Here is an 18,289-nt window from a genome sequence, read left to right on the forward strand (position 1 = left end):
TAGCTTCAGGAAAACTAAAGGGCTTGTGGTAGGCTTAGTAATGTTTCCCCCAAAGTTATCTACTCCCTAATCTCTGGAACCTGTGTTACTTTATCTAGCAAATGACATTTAGATGTGATTAAGGATCATGAGTGAGGGGATTACCTGGATTATCTAGGTTGGCCCAAGGTAATCACAAGAGTCTATGAGAAGAATGCAGAGGGAGATCTGACTACAAGAGAGGAGAAAGCAATGTGACCAGAAGAGCAGAGACTGGGATGATGCAGCCAGGAGTCCAGGAATACCAGTAGCCTCTCAGAGTAGAAGAGGCAAGGGACAGACTCAACCCTGGAGACCCCAGACAACTGGTACAGTTGACACCTTGCTTTACCCTTATTAACTCACTCTCTCTCTCTCTCTCTTTTTTTTTTTTTTTCACTTCTTCCCTTTAGAACTATAAACAAATAAACTTGTGTTGTTTTTAAGCCTCCAAGTTTATGGTAATTTGTTATAGCTGCAATAGGAAACTAATACGGGTTTTAAGATCACAGTGCTTGTATCACTTCTTGCCCTTCAATCCCCTAGTGTCAAATTCTAACTCCTTCCACCTCTTCTATCACACCAGGCACTTGACACAGAGCAAGCCAAAATTCAAAGGCCCAGAATTATAGCAACCGGGCATAGATGGGTCTGTCAGGGAGGCACAGTGGATTCCTCCCAAGACATCCTCAGTCAAGGTCCCTTTGGGCATAACCAGGACTTTCCAGGTAAGAATTGGTAAAACATTCTTTCTACTAAAATCCAGCTTTCAAGCAGCAAAAGAAACCACCAAAAGAGCTGCCAGAATACTTTGAGAGTCATTCCTAGATGGGCCTGGAAGCCTCCTGGGCAGGAAAGCCACATATTTTTAGTGAGTTATGTCTATGGCATACAACTCAAACCCCAGAGTAAATTTTCCAACTGTGGCTTGAGCTATCTGGTTTGGCCACCTATGAAGATTCAATTTTCTGGTGGATTGTTGAGTCTCCCAGCCACTTAGTGGTAATTGGAATATTTTATTCATTCATTCACTCACTCATTCAGTACTTACTGAGCTGTTACTCTGTGCCAGGTAAACAGGAAGTAGAGGGGAACTGGAAAAACTGAGTTCCTGCTCTCAGAAACTGCTTGTAGTATGCTGAGAGTTTTCTAGAGATTTGTGGCTGAAGGGGTGAAAAAAGAAGGATCATCAATTTAGGAGGCATTGCTCCTCCAAAGTACACATTTCTCACTTATATTGGATAATAGTACAAGGTCAGTGTATTGATGGTAATAGCTCAGTCTTGTGCTCTGTTTGGTGGTTTAGTCGCTAAGTTGTGTCTAACTCTTGCGACCCCATGGACTGTAGCCCATTAGGTTCCTCTGTCCATGGGATTTTCCAGGCAAGAATACGGGAGTGGGTTGCCATTTCCTTCTCCAGGGGATCTTCCTGACCCAGGGTTTGAACCTGGGTCTCTTGTACCGCAGGCACACTCTTTACCGACTGAGCTACCAGGGGAGCCCAACTAGTAATTATAAAAGATTAAATGCTCAATCATATATAATGAAGATGGAGGGAGGGAAGGAGAGAGGGAGGGCAGGAAGAATAAAGGGAAGATGTGGGGGATAAACTTTTCATTGGGCCACCACCACCAACACTCCTGTCACACTGATCTTCTATTTTCACACTGTTCTCCTACCAATCTGTGATCTCCTTGAGACTGTGGGTCACATTTTATTCAATTCTGTAACCACCACAGCCAGCACAAAACAACAATTAATAAAAATAATTTTGGATCAATGAACAATTCATAGAACACTTTGAGACAATTTCAAAACTGAGCAGCCACTCAATCTGCTTGGCCTTCTTAGGCCCTCTTAGTCCAGGTCAGCACCTCCACCTCCCACTTTACCAAGTACTGCATCACCCTGGGATTAGATAATAAGTGAATATTTGTTCTTCAGATCAGCAGATAAGTGTATCCTGTGGTCAAAGCAGGTAGGGTGTAAAATTTAAATAACAATGACTGAGGGTAAGCGTACCCCAGGTAAATGCGGCATCACTTGGCCATTTTAAATTGCCAGCATAAATATTTATGGAGGAGAGGATCTGATTAAAAAACAAAAACCACAAAACTAGAAGGTAGTGACAAAATCTGTTTCTTGCTAGTTTCAGAAGAGAGACAAGCAGTCCCAGATCTCTGAGTCCCTGCATCATTTAAAGGAATTAATCATTTCACACCAGACGGAGACCAACAGTGAAGTTCGTTGAGGGAAGTTTGGAAACCTGAGGAAAACAAGGTTTTCCAGCTGCCACTGTGCTTCCGAGCTTCTCAGAGGAGCGCTCGGCTCCAATGATCTGTTTCTCATCTACTAGTGTGTGATTTTTCAGGCTCTTCACTGTGAACTGGGGACTGACTGGGAGGTGCGACTTTTCCGTGTTTCTCCTCTCAAGAGAAATTGGAAATATGTCCTGTCTCTAAGCTGCCTGAAACATTTTCTAGACAGAAGATTAACTGTGTCGCTGCTGCACTGGATGTTCCATGGATGAGCAGCACACTCCTCTTGCCTGCCTGAGCTCTTCCATTATCCATCAGTGCAGGATTCCGGTGAGGCCGAGGCTAAGGGATGGGACTGGCAGGCTGGCATCTGCCTGAGTTGGCTCCCCAAAGCTCTATTCCTGACCAGTACCCTCCCAGAGCCAAGGAGTCAGGGCCAGGCCCTGAAGCAACCCAAGTAATGTAAATAGGTGTTTGGCCTTCAGGTAGTGTGGGAATCATTTCTGCAGGTTTGCATTTTCCATCATTAAAAACTTCATAAGAATATCAGCCAACAAGTAAAACAAAGCCACAACTGTTTCTCTAGCCCAAAGACAAGAATGGTCACCTGCATATGCCTGAAAGAGAAGCCAGGATTGCCCTGAGCAAGCTCGGAGAAGGATAATATTTTCTTTCCAGTCACCACACTGGCTCCAACAGCTTCCCTTCATTCCCATGGCTTTCAACCTCCATCAGAGTCAAAGCCAGTCATGATAGTCAACTTCAGCTGATCCTTCTACTTTGAACACACTTCCTCTGGTACCCATAGATTCAGTCCCTCACTCTTCAGGTCTCTGCTCAAATCCCCCTTTATCTGCAGCATCTCTGGTTATCCTAACACAGCAGCCCTCTCATTTTCTGGTTCTCTTATCCAGCTTCCTTTTCTTTCATAACAGTTAGCATCACCTGACGTATATTTATTTATTTACTGTCTGTTTTCTCCTCCTGGAATATAATCTCCTGGAATGTAGGGACTTAGGTTTCTTGAGGTCACTCTTGAATGTATTCTAGCAGGCAGAAGAGTCCTTGATGTAGAGCTGATGTTCAATATATTTTGTTGAATGAATGAACATGTGGCCCTGCCAGACCAAGTTTCTCCCTTTTATCAGGAACTTGTGTTGACTGTCAGGATGTCCTACACATACTAATATCAAAAAGATGGAAATGCTATTATACAGAGTGAAATCAGAAAAATATTGTATACTAACACACATATATGGAATCTAGAAAAATGATACTGACGATCCTATCTGCAGGGCAGGAATAGAGACACAGACATAGAGGATGAACTTGTGAACACAGTGAGGAAAGGAGAGGGTGGGACAAATGGAAAGAGTAGTGCTCACATATACACACTTCCATGTGTAAAACAGAGTTAGCAGAAAGCTGCTATATAACACAGGGAGCTCAGCCTGGTGCTCTGTGATGACCTAGAGGGGTAGGGTGGGAAGGAGACTCAGGAGGGAGGGGATATATGTACACTTATAGCTGATTCATGTTGTTATATGGCAGAAACCAACACAACATTATAAAGCAATTATCCTCCAAATAAAAATAAAACTAAAAAATAAAAAAGATGGAAATTGGCCTGAAATGCACTTAGTTTCTTAATAACCCATTTTAAACCTAGCACCCACAAACTTAACTCTTGTTAATTTTTCACACAATCATTCCTTGACATTTAAGGGTTGGCTGGAATATGCCAGAGTAGGCTTGGTGCCAGTGTGGGAACAACGATAACCAGAACAGACACTCTCCCTGCCTTCAGGGGGCTGAGAGCCTGACAGGACAGACAGAAACTGAAACAAGCAGTAGCAAGTGGCCCTCCTGAGAGTTACATGGGGAAATACAGGGAGCTGTGGGAACACAGTGCCTGAGGCCTAACCTTCTCTGACGCCTGTTCTCTTTTAAGAAATTATAAAATAACCATCTTTCTAAGACCTAACAAGCAATCAAGCAATTTTCTGGGAATACAGCACATGTAGAGTAGTAGTAGTGTTAGTCGCTCAGTTGTGTCCGACTCCTTGCGATCCTTTGGACTGTAGCCCACCAGGCTCCTCTGTCCATGGGATTTTCCAGGCAAGAATACTGGAGTGGGTTGCCAATCCCTTCTCCAGGGCATCTTCCCAACCCAGGTCTCCTGCATTGTAGGCAGATTCTTTACAGTCTTGAGCCGCCAGGGAAACCAGGATACATAATGCCTGATTCAAATAAAACCATAACGCTTTATGATAACCCTTGAGAAGTGTGTCGGGATTTAACAGCAGGTCAGTCTGAGGAAAGAAAGATGAAAATGTTATTTCTTGCACTACTATCATGTACTAAACCTGAACTTGAGCACATGCTTATCTCCCTTTCTCTCTTCTCCTCTTTCTCTTAACCTCATTCTCCATGTGTGTCCACACTTATGTGTACATTTATAGGCTCGTTTGTTCAAAGCTACAGAGCTGGTGAGTGGCTACCCTGAGAGTCAAAGCTGGTCATTAATGGCTCTCCAGAGCAGGTCTTTCTAAAGTCCTCCAATGCCTTTCCCCAGTCAAGCTGGGACCGGGAGAAGGTCACAAGAGTGTTCATGTAGGAATAACCATTGTCTCTGGTCCTGGTTGGGAAGTAGGGCTGAATATCAGACTATCCAAGACACTTTGTGGTGTTTCTTCTGGTGACTAGGGGAGGAGAATGAGAAATCACAATTGACTCTTGGAGACTCCATCACTGGCTTTCTGGGTGACCTGGGCAAATCATTTAATGTCACACACTTCCCTTTCTTCACTGGTAAGATGAGGCAAAAATAATACTCAGCAATCCCACACAGGGACAAAGATTCATATAAAAGTCAAGCTCCTAAAATAAAGCAACACAGGCACGAACACAGGATTTTTTATTACTACAGGCAGAAGTTCATGGAGGGAAATGAAAAAGGGGAGGGCCTTCAAATTTTCTGTGACAGGATTCAGCTCCCCTCTATCATCACTGCCAGGCAAAATCTTGTACTTTATCCACTTCCCCCCTAAAGTGAATAATCAGAGGGCTCCACCTGCGATGCCTCTTTCATTCCATCTTTGCATTTGCCATGTAAAGAGTTCACCATGGGAAAATGGAAACTAATATAGATAACAGTAATTATAGACAATAATAATAAACCCTATATTTTATAAAGCTCTATGCAGGTTACAAGCACTGTCATAAACCTTGCTGTTTTGAACCTCATGATACTACTCAGTAATGGATAATTGGCATCCCCATTTTACAGATAAAACCCGAGGTTCAGAGAACTAGTGGCAGAGATAAGACTCAAAACCAGCTATTCTGACTCTTCATTCAGTGAACTTTTTATATAATGGACTAGTCAATGATGACAAGCCACCATCACTTGTTAAACATATTAGCCCCCAAATAGTCCAAGTTGTGAAATGGTCACTTTGAGAATAAAATCTTTCCTTCACAGTGCTATTACTCAGTTGGTTTTTCACTTCCAAAGATTACATGAATTCTTTTATTTTCCTAAAACTTCAAAATGCAAATGCCAGCACACTCACTTGAGCTTCCCTCCTTGTCAGTTGGGCCTGGAATTGAAAGTCATGTTCTCAGTCTGTTTTCCAGAAATGAAGTTAACAGAATCTGACTGTCAGAGCCTTGGCTCTCTTTTCATTACTTTTGGATGAAAGAAAAACATTTGAATGGGGGTAATGGAAGGGGCTGGCATAAGCTTGGGAACTGAAATTCAGGAAACAACAGACTAGCCATTTATAGATACCTGCAGTCAGTGATGGCGCCCACTCCAGCACTCTTGCCTGGAAAATCCCATGGACGGAGGAGCCTGGTAGGCTGCAGTCCATGAGGTAGCTAAGAGTCGGACACGACTGAGCAACTGCACTCTGACTTTTCCCTTTCATACATTGGAGAAGGAAATGGCAACCCACTCCACTATTCTTGCCTGGAGAACCCCAGGGATGGGGGAGCCTGGTGGGCTGCCGTCTATGGGGTCACACAGAGTCGGATATGACTGAAGCGACTTAGCAGCAGCAGCAGCAGCAGTCAGTGCATTCAAAAACCACACTGAGGATCTCTATGGATTATAGATCCAGAAATTAACCCCTGAACCCACGTTCTGCATGGGTACTCCACTGGCGTCCCTTCTAAACAGATCATCCCACATTATTAGAATAACATATGTGCAGTTGCAAGAATTTTGGGGTTTTTTTTTTTCATTTTTGATCTCATATGCCTTTTTTTTTTTTTAACTTTACAATATTGTATTAGTTTTGCCAAATATCGAAATGAATCTGCCACAGGTATACCTGTGTTCCCCATCCTGAACCCTCCTCCCTCCCCATACCCTCCCTCTGGGTCATCCCAGTGCACCAGCCCCAAGCATCCAGAATCGTGCATCAAACCTGGACTGGCAACTCGTTTCATACATGATATTTTACATGTTTCAATGCCATTCTGTATTCACATGGCACATTTACTTTCATCTGTAAGGAAGGATTTTTATCTGTAAGGAAGCAATCAGAAGTAACTCTACTCTGTTTAGCCTTAAAAAGTATCATCTTTGCAGGCATATGATTTCTTTTTTTTTTTTTTTTTTAAGAACCCCAAGCACATCAGCTCTCCACAAGCCATCACTCTGCTACTCAGAGCTCCCAAAGCCAATACTTTATATGTGCAATGACTAATGATAATCTATGATGACCTGAGACTCCCCCAAATTGTCTACTCTGGAATTATCAAAGAAGAATCCAACTACTGTCATTCCTGTAGAAAGATGTATTGTGTCCCATCCTTTGCACTGTCCACCCACTGGTAATGAGCAAGTTCACCTTCTACTTATTCCTTGGAGGCTAGCTTCCTGGGTGTGCAACTCGTGTAAGTAACACTGGGCCCCACACTAGAAGGCCCCTGCCTTTTGTTTAATACTCTGTTGTGACTGTCTTGAAATCATTAACAAGTTTTGAACAAAGGGCTCTGTGTTTTCGTTTGCACTGGGCCCTGAATATCATGAAGCTGGTCCTGATCCCAAGAATGTAAGCTCCAAAGTAAGCTAACATTCTTGTCTGTGTTGTTCATAGATAGCGTCTAGAATGGTGCTTGGCACAGTTCTGAATAAACATTTGTTGAATGAATGAATGAGTGAATGAATGAACACCAAGATATTCAATTAATGAGCATCTCCCAGGCCAAGCCAGGGAATGGAAATACTCTTTAATACTTTTGTACCCTGAGTTCTGAGTCCAAACATTCCAAAATTAGGTTATAGGCCTAAATAATTGTTTAAGGAAGGAGAGCTGGCAGGAAAGGGACAAAGAGGAGGCCCAAAGAGAGATACAGCCAAGCCTACTGAGAGATACTGCCCAAAGACACAGAGAAGAGGCCTGGTGTGCTCCTGGGCCAGGGAGCAGGGGAGCAGGCAAGCCCCACCTCCCAAGTCACTAGGGGGAATTTTCCTTAATGTAAACCAGACCGCAGGCAGAGTTGTTTGACTTGCAACCTCAGGCCTACTCCAAGTCTCTAGGGTCTTGTAGGAGGACAGCAGCCCATTTGAGACCCAGATACACCCCAGGCCTGTCAATGGATTTCCTCAGCTGCTAATCCTAGTCTTTGAGCTCCAACAGTTTTGGGGTTATGGATGCAGAAGCCACCCTCATGAATTGTGCAGGCCCTATTAGTGAAGATCAAGAGAAAGGAGAAATGCTAGGACCTGAGTAAGCCCATTTCACCCAGAGCTGCCAGAGAATGGGTAGGTGATTGTTAGTACTGTCCACACAGAGAACACAGGACTATACTTGTTCAGTCAAGAGTTTAATGTGGGTGATGCCATTTTTCATAGACTTAATTGATTAAATTCAGTCTTTGTGGGTTCAATTGTCATGTCAATACAATTTCATTAATTTTCTGACAACATCAAAGTAACAGGTCTTTCTCTACGAAGCCTTTCATGATTAATCCTAGAGGAAGGGGAATGCTAAGAAACAATCCATTTAGACAATGGGTTGTTCTCTTGAGCCTCTATTTATTACCCTCATTATTTACTTAAAAAATAAGTTATGGGCAGAAAATCAAGTTATCTGATGTCTTTGGGGAAAGTGAAAAACTTGGGTCATAAGGAAAGACAAATAAGAAAAACGTAGCCAGCAAATAGTAGTTCTCTGGATCACTTGGAGAAAAAGCACAAATGAGAAAGAGGAGGAAAAAATTCTGTACAATGTCCAAATTTCAGGCCCTGCCAAAGTTTGCAAAATATCATTTCATTTAGAAATGCTATGATTTAATGGCAAAGGAGGACGTTTTGTTGGAACGCCTAGTGTAACAAACACTTTTCTCTCCACTTAATAGCACTCCCCTGGCTTCATCTTGTGGAGAAAATAATAATTTGGATGTTTTGAATTATAGCAGTAATACTAAAGGCACTCCAGGCCCACCCAAATTCCCAGTGTTGAACGTGGTGTCAGGGCTCAGTAAGAATTCAGTGAGATTACAGCAGGCGACTGTTGGCTTTAGGATATGGCTCTGGGTTCACTGCAGTCGGGAACGAGTCATTTCTAGGACTGCACCCCTGCTGGGAGTCCTTTTGCCAGGGCAAGGCCAAGACAGGGCTCTCTCAGCTGAGAAGTCCCAGGGCTTTGGACCATGAGCAAGATCCAGAGGGAAGAACGTGAGTCTGAGCATCTGGAGGCCTTGGATCTGCTCCTAGCTTTGCCACTAATGAGCCCAGTGACCTTGGGTAATGCTCCCTTCCTCTCTGGGACCCCTTCCTTCATCAGTACAATCTTTGACTTTGAGAATTACAAAGACCCTTAGAGATCATTCTGGTTTATTGTCCCCAAACTGTGTTCATTCACATTCTTCGTGCCTGATTTGTGCCTTTTCCATGTACCCCTTTTATTGCCATTCACTTTCATATATCTAATTTTAAATGAAACCAGTGTCAGTTACAACATACAAAAGGTAACTGTCAACTGTAACTTAGTGTGTGCCAGGCTCTGTTCTGAATGCTTTACGTATAATATTTCATATTATTGTTACAACTCTGTGACTTAGTACCTATTACCACTTTGTTTCCCTCATTTTGAAGATGAGACAATTGAGGCAGAGAGAGAGAAACTTGAGACTTGTATTCTCCTTGTTAAAGGCTATGTGGGTGTGCCAACCAGCACGAATCTGAGACTTCTCCTTGACATGCTCAGAAGGATTAAAACAGAATTTCAAAAGGAATGAAATTCTCAGTATTCAGCCTTATCCGATGCTATGAGTTTGTGCCACACACTTAAAATCACCCTGTATGTCTTAAGCAATAGATTTCCCATAGTTCTGGTAATCACTCAGTCGTGTCTGACTCTTTGTGACCCCATGGACTGTAGCCTGCCAGGCTCCTCTCTGTCTATGGACTTCTCTAGGCAAGAATATTGGAGTGGGTAGCCATTCCCTTCTTCAGGGAATCTTCCTGACCATGGGATTGAACCCGGGTCTCCTGTATTGCAGGTGGATTCTTTACTGTCTGAGCCACCAGGGACATGGCTCAGCGACTGAACAACAACAATTGTGGTAGAGAAAGATCTAGTCACAGAATAATTTGAGAAGTGAAAGTCCATCCCACAGCCACACTTTAGTGGGACTCTGTGGTATTGGTCCCATTACTTCCTCCACTTGTACTGTCCCTTTCTTTCTTGTCTCCTGAATAATTCCTACTGGTACTTCAAGGAGCACCTCCCTGACCACCTCTCAAGGCCCCTGAGGTCAGGAGGTCAGCCCCTCCTTGATGCCTCCATTGTATCCTATACACATCTCAGTTACAAGGGAGCGATTACCTTACTTTTGATAACTTCTACCTTTTGACCCAACTGGTTCTTTGACATAAGAGCAAAGCTTGCTCTAAGCAAGCCCATAAATCTATAACAATTCCAACCTTAACATGAAATGAGTTGAAAAATGATTCTGCAAGAATGCATTGCTGCTGCTGCTAAGTCGCTTCAGTCGTGTCCGACTCTGTGCGACCCCATAGACAGCAGTCCACTAGGCTCCCCCGTCCCTGGGATTCTCCAGGCAAGAACACTGGAGTGGGTTGCCATTTCCTTCTCCGATGCACGAAAGTGAAAAGTGAACCTGAGAATAAAACGCTGAACACAAATATACATTCTGAAAGTGCTTTAGGGAAACCGTCTCATCAAGGGTTAGACTGGATGAGACTTCTTGAAACAAAATCCAGTGAGCTTGGATAAGACCTGCTCTCTTTTCCTGGTTACCCGCCTTCGAATAAGCACAGGTGCTCTGTGCTGCCACAGTTAGGGTCATCAGTCTCAAAACCCCTAGGCTTCAATAGGTACTAATACCTCTGAAAGCACTTAAAGGTTCAGGGACAAACAGCTTGGCCCCACTGTTACTCTTCCTTGGCTACTGATTCTGCTTCCATCTCCTCCCCTCCTTCTTCCTCCTCATGAGCTCTTGCTCTCTCACTTCAACCAGAGTTCCCTGAATTCCCTTAGACCTTGGCCATCATTAACTATTGAAAGGCTATGTCCTTTGCAACTGGTTAACCCCAAACACAGTAGCATTCAGGGTGGGGTTTCCTAGGTGGCTCAGCGGTAAATAATTCATCTGCCAGTGCAGGAGACACAGGTTTGATCTCTGCGTGGGGAAGATCCCCTCGGAGAAGGAAATGGCAATGTACTATGGTATTTTTGCCTGGGAAATCCCATGGACAGAGGAACCTGGCAGGCAACAGTCCATGGGCTTTTAAAAGAGTCAGACATGACTACTTAACTTAACAGCTAACCATCAACAATATTTAGGGTAAAAGGGTCAGGAAAGCAGAGCTCACAAGTTAAGTCACCATAGGTCCAGGATCATCTGTAATTTGTTTACACATCTTTCTTCCTGACTAGATTAGAAGCTCTTTGAAAGCAAGGACTCTTGTCATATTATTTTGTGTATTCCAAAGTGCCTCAAACATTATAAGCAAACAGATTGACTGAGTTATTGAATACATGAATTACACACTTAGTTCATGCAGGTCAAAATTTTACCAACAGTGGAACCCATGACCAAGCTGAATACTGTAGAACAGAGTGGGAGTGGGAAGGGAGGAAGGGGAGAAAGAGGGAGGTTTAATGAGGTTTCCTCAATTCATTTTGGATTAGTCTAGACCTTAGAATACCCCTCTAATGGCAGAAAGCAAAGAGGAACTAGAGAGTGAAAAAGGAGTGTACAAAACCTGGCTTAAAACTTAACATTCAAAAAATGAAGATCATGGCATCCAGTCCCATCACTTCATGGCAAATTGACTAGGAAACAATGGAAACAGTGACAGACTTTATTTTCTTGGGCTCCAAAATCACTGCAGCTGGTGACTGCAGCCCTGAAATTAAAAGACACTCGCTCCTTGCAAGAAAAGCTATGACAAACCCAGACAGCATATTAAAAAGCAGAGACATCACTTTGCCAACAAAAGTCTATACAGTCAAAGCGATGGTTTTTCCAGTAGCCACATATGGATGTGAGAGTTGCACCATAAAGAAGGTTGAGCACAGAAAAATTGATGCTTTTGAACTGCGGTGTTGGAGAACACACTTGAGAGTCCCTTGGGCAGTAAGGAGATCAAATCAATGAACCCTAAAGGAAATCAACCCTGAATATTCATTAGAAGGACTGATGCTGAAGCTGAAACTCCAATACTTTGGCCACCTGATGCAAAGAGCAGACTCACTGGAAAAGACTCTGATGCTGGGAAAGATTGAGAGCAGGAGGAGAAGGGAGTGACAGAGGATGAGATGGTTGGATGGTATTATCAACACAATGAATGTGAGTTTGAGCAGACTCCAGGAGATAGTGAAGGAAAGGGAAGCCTGGCGTGCTGCAGTCCATGGGGTTGCAGAAAGTCAGACACGATTTAGCGACTAAACAACAGGCCCTTTAGAAAGTCTTTCTTTACGTTGAATTGAAATCTTTCTCCCTGTGATTTTCACTAGCCATTCCTATGAATGTCACTCAGTTGTGTCTGACTCTTTGCGAATTCCATGGACTGTATAGAACATGTATACTGCTGCTGCTAAGTCGCTTCAGTCGTGTCCGACTCTGTGCGACCCCATAGACGGCAGTCCACCAGGCTCCGCTGTCCCTGGGATTCTCCAGGCAAGAATACTGGAGTGGGTTGCCATTTCCTTCTCCAATGCATGAAAGTGAAAAGTGAAAGTGAAGTCACTCAGTCGTGTCCAACTCTTTGCGACCCCATGGACTGCAGCCTACCAGGCTCCTGCACCCATGGGATTTTCCAGGCAAGAGTCCTGGAGTGGGTTGCCATTGCCTTCTCCTTAGAACATGTATAGGACGTGTATATTCTCCAGGTCAGAATACTGGAGTGGGTAGGCTTTCCATTCTCCAGGGGAGCTTCCCAATCCAAACACAGGTCTCCCACATTGCAGGCGGATTCTTTACCAGCTGAGCCACAAGGGAAGCCCAGCAATACTGGAGTAGCCATTTCTAGTCCCATCCATAAAGTACATAGCACAAGTTGAGATCTCTTCAACAGAAGAGCTTCCGTATGTTAGGAGACAGTGCTCATTTGTAGCCCTTGTATCACTCATGCCTTCAAATCTTAGAATTCTCAGATTTCTTGCCATCCTCACAGAAGTCAGGCTAATCCAGGTTCTGGACATAGACTACCCGCTTTCCAATCCAGGCTCCACAGCTTACTTTTGGTATGCTTTCTGAGTCTCAGTGTCCTCCTCTGTAGGATGGAAATGACTATTGTAATGGTACCTGATGTGTTTATTGAGGGAACTAAACCAGGTAACACACACAACATGCATAAAGTAGTGATAAGCATTTAACAAGCACCCCAAAATGCTAGCTATTAATATTCCATGGCAGCAGATCAGAAGAACCAGCCCCAGGAGAGCCCACAGCTCCCTCAGAATACAATCATTTCTGTTAATAAAGCCTCATAGGGTTCAGTTCAGAGCTGCCACATCTCTTGATAGCTCATCTTGGACTTGTGGTCAATCAAAATCCCAAGATCATTTTCTTTTTTTACTTAAACTGCTGTCAAACCTGCTCTCCCGCATCTTACACTTTAAAAACCATTTTTTTTTTCTGAAACTAAAAGCAGGACCATATATTTACCCTTATTATATTTTCTGCAAATCAGTTTGGCTTATTATTCTAACATGTCAAGATAAGTGTAAGTCTTGGTTGTGTCATCTGACCTATTAGTCACCCTTCCCAGCACTGTGTCATCTCCGGATGTCATAATTATCTATTTTTCTCTTCACCAAGTTCACGGTTAAAATTCTGAACAATCTTAAGGTGAAGGACAGAGCCCTGTGGTACTGTTGACATCCTTGGGGCAGCAGACCAACATTCTCATTTTATGGATGAGAAAAGTAGGATTCAGAAGCTCATCATCATACAATATCACCTATTGACTGTTTTCCGAAGTGTGTGCCTTCCAACAACAATTCCCTGAGAGATTTTCCGTAACAATGGGTTTCCACGGCCAAATAAGTGTAAAATCATGCACACTTTCCTCTTGGAGATTTGTAGTGTTCAATAGCACACTACAGATTTTATGAAATGCAACAGGCAGGAATCCCATTAAGCTTGTTTAGCCCAGAATTTCCCAAATGAATTTGACCACAAAAGCCTATTTTCATGTAATAACTCTGAACATCCCAAAGAACCAGTGCCCCAGGGTCAGGTATGAGAAGATGTACACAGAACACAGGATCAGTGTCTCTCACCTGTCAGGAGTGTTATGCCCTGAGATCCCTGAGTTCAGAATTTTGTGAATTCCAAACGAAAAATAAGAGGGGAAAGGGCTTTGGAAAAGAAGAGATTACAAAACGGGAATGTAGGAAGACAAAGACGGCAGGAATCAAGATCAGGGAAGCCCTCCAGGCTAGCAGGAATATTTATTTTATTCACTACTTATTTTCAGCACTTTGAATAGTGTGTAGCTAATAGTTGGTGCTCAAGCAATATGATATTATCATTCAGTTCAAGCCTGGGGAACTAAATGAATTACGGCCTCCTAAACGGCATGAATGACCATGCCTCCAAAGCTTCAGTAAAAAGAGGAGTCCAGAGCCAAATGTTCCTAGAAGACCCCTACTCCCTGCCTCCTGCTCTTACCTCTCACAGCCTTCGATCACACTCTGCCTCGAGACCATCAATACTAGTTTCATTATGCTTTTATCATGTCAGTCATCCCAAGTAACCGGGGACTCCCAGGGGGCTCAATCACCAGGTTTTCAAAAAGGCTCCCCTGATTTAAAGTTGCAGTTTCTCCATCTGGCACCCTCTCCCTTCCCCTGCTTTATTTTCCTTCCATAGCATTTACCACTATCTAACATAACATATATTTTGTGTTTGTTTATTGTCTGTATCCCTCTACTAGAGAATAAGCTCCATGCTGGCAGGAGGATTTATTTTATTTACTGCTTTATTTTCAGCACTTCGAATAGCGTGTAGCTGATAGCTGGTGCTCAAGCAATATGAAAGAATCATTTGGTTCAAGCCAGGAGGCCTAAATGAATTATAGCCTCTCAAAGGGCATGGATCACATCTTGAGTTTGCTTTGACTTATATATGATGTGATACCATCTGCTGAGTGGGTCTTTATTATACTAGAAATGAATATTATTACTCAGATAGATATCAGTATACAAGGAGAGGCTATTAGACTCAGAAACCACATTCCCCCTCCTCTGGTGACCTCATCCTCCAGGCCCTGCATAGGCATGACTCATAAATCCACAATAACACCCTGACCCTCCTCCATGCCACAGTTCACCTTTCCTGTGGCTTGCTGGACATTTCTACCATGCTAAGCTGCTCAAACTCTGTAGGCCCAGAGCCAGAAATAGTATCTCCTTCCTGCAAAAAATGAGTAAAGAAATAAAAACAAAAACTAACCTTTGCCAACTCTATTACCTTGGCATCAACTTATGTCGGTGGCACAAGAATAATAATAATTATGAAAATTAATAAAATCCATGATTTTTTTTCCTGACTTTTCCTTCTTCCTTACATCTCTGTATCGGAAATGTTCCTGCCAGCTCTTCCTTCTGTCCCATTCCCATCCTAGTACTGGGTTCTTATTATTTTTGGCCTAGCGCTTGAATATTCCCTTCCCAAACTCTCTGACCTCTCATTTCCTGTCTTTAATGCCTGTTAGTAGGTTATGAAACCATATAGTATATCAAGACCAGCATTTTAAGAATAGAATAGGAAAAGATCGACTGTACTGCACATAACATAAAAATTGCAAAAGTTTTGTTAAATGTATATTTGTATGCCCTGAACCATTATGTAAATAAATTTCTTATAATAGTTTGAAAGTCATTGCTCTACTCTAATGTATTCCAAAGCGATTTAATTATGTCTCCCTCTATCTAAACTTTTCAGTGACTGCATAGTACCCTCCAAATTCAGTCCAAATCTACCCACCATTCGATGGTGGTTCAAACTCAGGCTCTCATCTCCCTTGGTAACTTATTTTCCAGAACTCCTACATTTAGACCCCGAATACTCATCATGGTAGACCACTCATTATTTCTCAAACACACCCTGAGGTTTCTACTGCCTCTCAAACAGCATTTTTATGTGTTGTTCTTTCCTCTAGAGCAGTGATTCTCAACCAGGAGAAGGGAGGCAATTTTTCTCCCTGGGGATATCCGGCAATGACTGAAGATATGTTTGGTTTTCACGACTGGAGAGGAATGGAAGTGTTATTGACATCTAGTGGGTAGAGCCCTGAGATGCTGCTCAACATCCTACCACACAGAAAAGAGGCCTCATAACAAAGAATGACCCTTCTCAGATGTCAGCGGTGCTGAGGTTGAGAAAGCCTGGTCTAGAAGAGCAGATTGCAAATGGCCACTTAAAGGGCTTGGAGAACTCAAGTTTCTCAGTGAGGCTGAGCTACTGGTGGGGGACCGCAACTAAAGTGGCCTCTAATTTCACCAGGGCTTATTGTCACCTAACTAAGGGTTTCAAGGCTTAGATCAAATGCCATTTACTTCATAGAAACTTTCCTGAAATCAGCTCGCTATGAGACTTCTCCAACAGTTGGAATTTCTCTCAGTCTCTCTCTTCCGCTTACCACGATTCTCACCTGGGCTTTCTTTCCCTCATGCTTCACCCAACCCCACAGAGCAGGTGCTTCTCAGGCTGAGACTTAACACTCGCTTTCTCCCTCTGGCTTCTCCAGAGCACTTTGAGCAGTCTCTCTGCCTGAACAAATTCCATCATCCAAAGACAACCATGGCACGCATCTCCCCAGCTGGCTCTGGGCAAGTCTCTTTCTGCCTGTTCCCCCTTCACAGTGGGGATTATCAAAGTGTTAAGGAAAGCATTGGAGCATGAAAGGATATATAGCCTTTTTCAGGCACCTGGGTGGGAAACTGAGTAACCAAGGGACAAAATGAGTGAAGTGACAAAACAACAATAAAAAGAGTGTGCGTGGGGGGGGGCACCTATAAAGGAAGTGAGTGCACTGTGACCTAATTTTTTGTTCTTCCCTATTTTGCCCAGAATCAGCACTGTCTACCACCTTCACGCTGTGCGGTGAAAAAGGACACGAAGAACAAAAAAACATGTAAGCCCCAGCTGTTTTCTTAGCATACCTTAGAGACTTATGTGCACCAGGCATGAAATAACTGCATTCTGAATGTGGCCCCATAACTAGTCAATTTCTTGTATTGTTACAGCTCTACTGTATGTTATTTTCATTAGGAGCCCCCATGTCTGAATTTTTAAAAATGCAACTTGCTTTAATCATACCATTAAAACACATGATGTTTAAACATTCTCCTCTCTCCAAAAGAAGTATCCTTACCATAGTTATTTCAAATCCCTTCTTAGCCAGGAAAAGACTGGTCACACTCTAAATTAAGTGTCATGAGCAAGAATTTAATTTAAACCTAATAAGACAGTTATTATATGTTAAATACCATATGGTTATTAAAAACATATTTATTGAGGTTTAACAAGTATGTCAAGACAGTACTCCATAAACAGCAAGAATTGTTAACAGGATACAGTTACAGATTCTTACATCAGGCAATGTATCTTGTGAATAGATACACTTTATATTAGACCATTAAAAACAATAATAAAGAATCTCCAAGTGCCTCTATCTGGGAGGGCAAGTGGGACAGTGAATTTGTGTACTGCCTGCTCACCCCTGGAGACCTGGGATCAGTTCCTGTGTGAGATGGGCATGAAAAATGAGCTTGGGGGTCTTCCCCTCATCCTCATTTGTGCTCTGTGCAAAGCCAACTGTACCATTTGGCATGATTGATGAGGGCCATTTAGGGGAGCTTGCTGGGGTGGGGGAAGAGAAGAGCTTGGAGGAGTCACTTGGAATAAGTCAAAGGGAAAGGACTCCTGGAGGAATTGGTCCAGATTTCTGATGCTAACAAATTCTCATTATGTTTAAAAGCTTTAAAAGTGTGTGTGTGTCCATGTATACATTCATGCGGTCACACACCCAAACATCTTACCCTCGGTACAGAGAGTAGATAATCATGCAAGAGTATTTGAAAACATTGCTTGTCTATTTCACGTACCAAGTACGGTGTCCTCTAAACTGGCCGTGTTGCTGAAAAGAAAACTGGGCTGAAAGGAATGAGCCTTCTCACCTTACAGGCAGCTTCCCTCCTGCTGAAGCAGCAGAGATCCGCAAAGCCTGTGTTTACGCCCTGTGTGCCGACGCTATGGCAATGGCCCTGACACGATGGATGGCGTCTGTTCAGCAGGATGACTTCACAAGAGGGTCAGGCCAGGGGACTTCAGATGGGCCATGAGTAAGAACCAGCAAAAACTCATATCCTCAACAGTTAGCAAACATGTCAAAGGAAATTATTCATAAATATTTGAAGAGCTACGAGGTTTGGGTTTTGAGTGAGCAGCTGTTGGTCCCCAGGTTTTCCTGAGTGCATGATCCCTCTTTTTAGAGTCAATGTTCTGCCCTAACTGAG

General features: G+C 43.1%; 2 long non-coding RNA genes across 2 annotated transcripts in view; one reads left to right on the forward strand and one right to left on the reverse strand.

Moving 5' to 3' along the window:
- The window catches only part of LOC102403646, a 473,607-nt gene that overhangs the window by 256,183 nt on the left and 199,135 nt on the right, over window positions 1–18,289 (reverse strand). The gene's annotated exons all lie outside the window — the stretch shown is intronic.
- LOC123335021 lies at window positions 35–17,116 on the forward strand. Its single transcript, XR_006553241.2, has 4 exons — window positions 35–347; window positions 605–746; window positions 6,907–7,181; window positions 16,842–17,116. It is a non-coding gene; the product is annotated as an uncharacterized LOC123335021 (long non-coding RNA).

Source organism: Bubalus bubalis, chromosome 9 (genome assembly GCF_019923935.1).
Source record: "Bubalus bubalis isolate 160015118507 breed Murrah chromosome 9, NDDB_SH_1, whole genome shotgun sequence".
NCBI lineage: Eukaryota > Metazoa > Chordata > Mammalia > Artiodactyla > Bovidae > Bubalus > Bubalus bubalis.